The following is a 7,043-nucleotide window of genomic DNA, read 5'->3' on the forward strand; positions in this document are numbered from 1 at the left end:
CTAATAATTTGACGAAAAAAAATGTACCATTACTATTAGGTACTTACTATCTACCTATAAGACGTGTTCATCACATAATATGGGTTGTTTAAAAACTAATAATCAAATCAACTCACACACACACACACACACACACACACACACACACACACACACACACACACACACACACGAACACACACTCACAATGTTGAAAAAAATCATAATATTCTGTTATTTAAAAATTGTTTAAATTTATATTTATATAGAATATTTTTCTTCCTATATTTGAGTGATAGCTGAAAATATTAATATACGAATGAAAATAAAAACTAGATTTTTATATTTTGCTATTATGTCATATTTTATTTAAACATTAATTTGGGACTTTGATTTATACGCATTTTTTTCTGATTTACACAGTGAACATGTACCACTGCCTATATACGATGTAGCGACCGTGCTACAATGTTTACAATCTTGAGACATGTTGAGGGAGATTGGTAATAATTCAGAACACTTTTATTATTAATTTAAATAAAATAGAATATTATATTTCAAAGAAGTTTTATACTTCAAAATAATTAAGCATCCAGTTGTAAGCTTAGGTACTAAGTCTTCGACGGATGCTGACTGTCTTCTAAATAATGCTAGGTGCTCTGCCCATATTTGTATGGGTTCTATCAATGAAGTATGGTGGCGTGGTGGCTTATATTCTAATATTATTTCCAGTTACTATCTAATTTGCATTATTATGCTGAATAGGTAAAACAACTTGTTGTTTTCACCTTTGATCTAGCCTTCCTGTTATTTAGGCTTTCCATGTACGTAATTGATTATTAATACCTACATTACAATCACATATGTCATAAATTATACATTGTATAATTTATTGTCTACATTGCATCAAAATTCATAAAATAACTATGTACGGAGTTTTGGGTTTATTACACATTCCTGTTTGCATTATGCACTACATCTGTTGTAGTCTCATATAGATGCGTCTCTAGAAATACTTTTTACGTTGGTTAAGCATCATCCCTATGATTTATAATATTCATAACACGGATCCCAGGTTTCGTCTATTTCAATTTCTTTCTGCAACAACTAGATTTTTACATTTACAAAATGTTCAAATTTCAAGAGCGTCTTAAATGTCCGAGCACTCCATTTGTACTCTCGTTTAATCGATTTCGAATAAATTTCAGAATTCCAACCGGCGACCTCTCTTAACGCAAAGCCTAAGTTACGAGTTACGACTATGTATATTACTTTCCTAAACAAAATACGCCCATTCGATGAAAATGAAATTTATACATCGTAGACGAATATATAAGCAATATCTCGTAAGTCAAAAGAGCCAATTTTTCAGAATAGGTACACGTAATTGTAAATAAGATAAAAATTGGTAAAATATCATTAGCAATATAAAAATATAAGTCAAAATGATCACCATTGTAGTAATACGGGTATTCCTGTAGGTAAAACTTATTTACACGATAATTAATATTATGGTAATAGCACTAATTAGTTACATATTATTATATTTATATACTATACCTACGAATTCAGTTCACATGGAATCACTTTTAAGTTTATATTATCTGCGAAAATCTGAATAATGGGATTATTATTATTATTTTATTATCTACTAGCAGGTGATATTAAAATATTCCAGATTTTTCCTGAAAGTTTTGAATTGCATACCTACCTGAAAAAATATACCACAATGTATACAGTTCAATAGTTTATGAATACAAATACTTCAATCATTAAAAAATTGATATAATATAAATTTAAAAATGATTTTTTTCGAAAATCACGGTTCATCTTATCATCGTATCACTATACTATAATATGTACATTATTGTATCTGTGGCAAAACGTTGTGTAATCATTAAACGTGTGTATTAGATATAAGTGTAATCTATGCAGTTTACGATGACATTTTTTTTTGTTAGACTACCTTATGAGTATTATTATATTTATATCTTCGGGTTTAATGTAATACACAATATTAATCGTTATTACGTAGCTGCTTATACTATACTATTAACTATACATTATAATATAGTTAGTTAAATCGCTCTTCGCCGTAGACATGAAGACGAACGTTCTGGGCGCCACGATGTGTTTCGTCCTCAAAAACCGATGGAACTTAACTTTTACCGTCGCCTCAATCGCCCTGGGATACATCATAGGTCGTTATTTTAGCTGTGCATCTAAGACGTATTCCGGCACTGAATTGGCCGAGTCGACCTCCACAGAAATATCCACCGAAATTTGGCAAAGCATCCAAACGAAAATCGACGAGATTGCTGGCGACCTCCAAGAGCTGCAGGCGTATATGAGTCTACAGCAATTTCGCGGGCATAACACCGCGGAACGTTGACGGACGAGGTAGATTGGATGTATTTTGATTTGTTGACAATATAATAACAATATAATATTATGTACACATGGTGTAGTAAAAATATATAAAATATATAATATAATATAATATAATTTTGGTTCCATCTAAAGAGTTTACAGCACTTAAGATTTCGATTCCAAAAAGGTCGATGGACAAAAACAGCATACTTTATTTTATTGATGACATATGCGTGAGCACAGGGTGTGCCAGGTGTGCCGTGGCTCACCTTGTGACATTTGTATGACTTTTATTTATTCTGGGGCTAATAATTAAGGTACAAAATAAATAGTACGAATGATAACCCGCTGAGGATGAGGTGTGAACAGATTTAGATAAACAGTTAAATAAAACAACCACTAAAAGTGATATAAGTCAACACAGCCGTTCAATGTTTAAGATCTTGATAGTGATAATATTAATTTTTATACCAAGGCGTATATTTAATATTCTAATGTAGGTGTAGTATAACTTATTATTAAAATATGTCTATAAAAATATAAATGTTACTTATACATATATTTTTTTTAATAATCTATTTGTTGAAACATATAAAAATGTTTTTGTGAAATACAAATATGTACAAGGGTACTGGGTAGTTATACTAACCAATATGAGTTTTTATGAATTTATACTATGCATTAAATTTCTACTATTTATTTTTTATGAGTAGGGGGTTAGGTTAAGTTTGTTACGATTTAATTAAGGTAAAGTGGCCCATTTTCATCCTCGGCACACCCCATACCAAATTCCTGTACTCGCCTATCATTGGTCGATTGTACATTTTTATAATATACATAATTAAAGATCAGATGTCCAGGTGTATTATTATTTATGACTTTATGAGTGTCAAAAACTTTTATCAAGCTTAACAAAAAGTTTGGAAAAAGCACTATATTTACTTATATTATTTTACTTTGTGATGTTCTTACCACACAAAATTTAAAAAAAATTACTTATATCTATACATAGGAAACGTAAAATTGTTATTGTAACATGTAAAACAAATACTGACAAATTCTTTTGTCGTAATTATTGTGATTAATATTTAGCCGACGGCAATTTTTTTTCTATTTTTTTATTTAAATAAATATAAATAAGACATTATACATTATCAAGTAATTATAAATTATAAATTTTATCTGGCCAGTTGACGAGAAAATAAACGTATTCTTTAAATTATTATTTGTATATAGTTCTGAATTGAATAAGGGTATTTAAGTCTCTCTGTATAACTGAAGCTCCTCTATAACAGACAAATCATTTATTCGATTCGGTTATAAGGTTTTACTGTAGGTACATTGAATCTCGATAAGACCCGAAAACTTCCTAAATTCCTAATTTCTATGACTGCTGTATGGCTATAAAGGTCCCGTATATTATGTTGAACCTCGCCGGGTAGAATTTTATATAGATACGGTCTTATGAAGTTTCAATATTAAATTTTTGAATGTTTGACGGCCGACGCCAATGTCTATTTGCCATACATTGGGTTTTATTCAGCTTATAAATTATCGATATTAAAAAAAGGTTAATTTTTTAGTTTTTTATACATGAGATTCCTTAGAGCTTTGATATACACCGACCTCCGTACCGATATCATTATAAGGTTAGGTTATTAGTGTTATTACGTTTTATAATATAGTCTTTGACGTTGTTTCATCGATTCCGCCAGACCTGTTTATACTTGGGTATAAGGCTTATCGATTCCGCCAGGGAAAAAAAAATAATAATCTTATATTAATTTATATTAAAATTCAATATTGACTTATTTTGTAGATACCTATATTATTATTAAACAATTTTATTTATTTAACTATATTGTATTATTTTATGTATATATTAACTCACATTGCATTAGTTTGGCATCCATCGTACTATAAAAATATCATTGTCTAACTTAAAACTATATTTGACTAAATTAATTGTATTATTTTATATATATAATATTATATATTGTATTGTATTAATTATTAAACTGATTATTAATTTAATTTTTAATATTTAAATTAATAATTTAATTATTTTTTAGATTTATTATTATTATAACAGAAACAGGTTGACAGCAGCAGTTGCCAGGTCGATATAGAAATTGGTAGGTGGCGGAATCGATAGGTTGTTTTTAGATACCTGAACTGACGGAATCGATGCTACATAGGCGGAATCGAAATTTTGGTCCCCGTCTTTGACACTCTCAAAAAGAATATGATATTATTTTTATTTCGAATGTTTTTTTGTTCGTGTAAAGTTTCAATATCGACCGATTCTGCAGCCAGATGTTTATTAGAAATCCTCTATGATACTTAGGTAGTTTTCACAAATCGAAGTTCCTACATTATTATTATGATTTTATTAATTTCATTGTGTCACCTGTCATTAATAATTCATCATTATTGTTTATTATTTACCTACCTATAACTATATTTGTGGTCATTACTTCGAGTGTGATGACCAAATTATAATTTTTAGTAATATCTATTTAATAAAATATTATTATTTGTTATACAGGACATAGGTACTAAGCGAAAATCGATGGGGAACGTTCTGTCGGTCCTCCAAAAACAATTGATACTCATTTTTATTTTATTTTTTTTTATTATTGATTGTAAGTGGATGTTTGTAACAATTTAATTGATATGTTGTGTTAGCGAATTTCAACTATAATGCAGGTACCAGGTGTAAAAGTTATACATATAAATGTATTTTTTACTGTACACCAAATGAGAGTTAATACAATTCAAAACGTATATGTGGATAATGTGCCTACAGCGCCTGATATACAAGGTATCGGCCTACTGAGTTTTAGGATTTTATTTGGCCCTACAAAGTTAATGACCCATTTTTCAATAAGACATAATATTTATTATATATTACTATTCATATTTTCATTGTTCATTGTTCGGAGTATTCGAATATTTTCGGTCATATGTTAGGCCCAAATTTTAAGCAGCCTACCAAGTTGTACTTGGTAACTCGGGCTTATTCGGGCTTGTGTGTATATAATATAATATTATACCTAAACATAATATATTATGTATTTAATATTTAATACTTTTATACATATTATACGAAGCCAATGTTATTATATTATTACGCATGTGCGCCGTATGTTTTAAAATGTAGTCTTTTAAAAAAAAAATTGGATATCAAAATGATATACGACATAGGTCTAGTTATGTACACAGTTATTTTAAATTAGACGTTATATAAAAAGGTACTACGCGTACCTATAAAAAATATCAATTTACGGTTTTAAGCTCTGGTCAAAACCACTACTGTTAGAAAAAATATTTTGTAGTTAAAAATGTATAAAGTATTATATTTTTATAGCTAATTCTTGAAAATGATTTCCTTTCTAGCCTAAATTTGGCCAAAGTTCGATATTTAAACAAAATACTGGTGGCACACGGAAAAAAATAATTGAATAGATTTCAACAAAATAGTTGTTTGCTTACGATTATATAGTGGCAACTAGAAATTAATAGATGTTACATAAAAATGCGCAATGGCTGTCGATATGTGATGTTACAGACATATACAAAGTGTTGTTAAATGTAGTATTGTTGATCAAGCCAAGTATAAGTTGAAAATAGTTAACAATTTGTAGGTGGTACAAATTAAAAATGTAAACAGAAATTCTTGATAAACCTAACCGAATTCCTTAAAGCTTTAACCAAATGTATTTTTTTACAGCAAAGAAGTATTGTTCAATCAATCAAATGTCGAAGTGTTGTTATAACAGTTAGGTAGAAATGTAGAAATGTAATGCTCATAATGGATTTATGTTTACACCGTAATTTGTTACTCCCACAAACCACTAGGTTTAAGAAACGGTTATTTTGGTTGTAACTAAAATATTTCTATGGGTATTCTCAAATATATGTTTGCGATAACCGAACGCTTGATAACGAATTATAAATCACTAATTAACCGAATAGTATTGTAGTTTCAAGGGTTTCAACTGGCAATTGTAATTTGTTCTTATTTGTCTGTTTGTCAGCTAAAATAAATACTGCAATTTTAGTTATTTTGATGTAATTCAAAAGTATTTTTCTCGGGGATATAAAACTTGCTTATATAACTATATTTTTTATGTTTTTAAATAGACAAAGATATTTTTCAAAGATATTTAGATTAATTTTTTGGTAGTGTCTATTTATTGTTTAAAACCATAAATAATAGTATAATAAATTACTATACTACTAGAATATTTAATAGCAATATTTATTTATCTTTATATATTATTAAAACGTAAGGCGATTTCTTGTGACAGTTATATCTGAAGTTCTACCAGGCCGATTTTTACAATTTTTTTTTAAACGAAAGTACTCGGTGTGTAGATAAGCCATCGAAAGAGAAAAGTCCAAAAAGTTAATTATTTTAATAGTACCTAATTAGAAGTATAAAGTTTGTCGTATTATATATACGTATACATAGGCGGCGGCCCTAATAGGGTTTCCATAACTACCTGTAACCTGGCCTTTTTATATCGACGTGTAGATATGAATTGTTCCGAAAAGTTGATCAATAAAAATTATCTCGCACACATAATACAACTACAGAGCAGTGCTGTAATATTGTGTCTTCGTCCGTTTTTTTTGTACCTATCGTTTATTTGTGTTTCTTATGACAGTTATACATCTTATTTTTTCTA

Source organism: Myzus persicae, unplaced genomic scaffold, assembly GCF_001856785.1.
Source record: "Myzus persicae strain clone G006 unplaced genomic scaffold, MPER_G0061.0, whole genome shotgun sequence".
Classification (NCBI taxonomy): Eukaryota; Metazoa; Arthropoda; class Insecta; order Hemiptera; family Aphididae; genus Myzus; species Myzus persicae.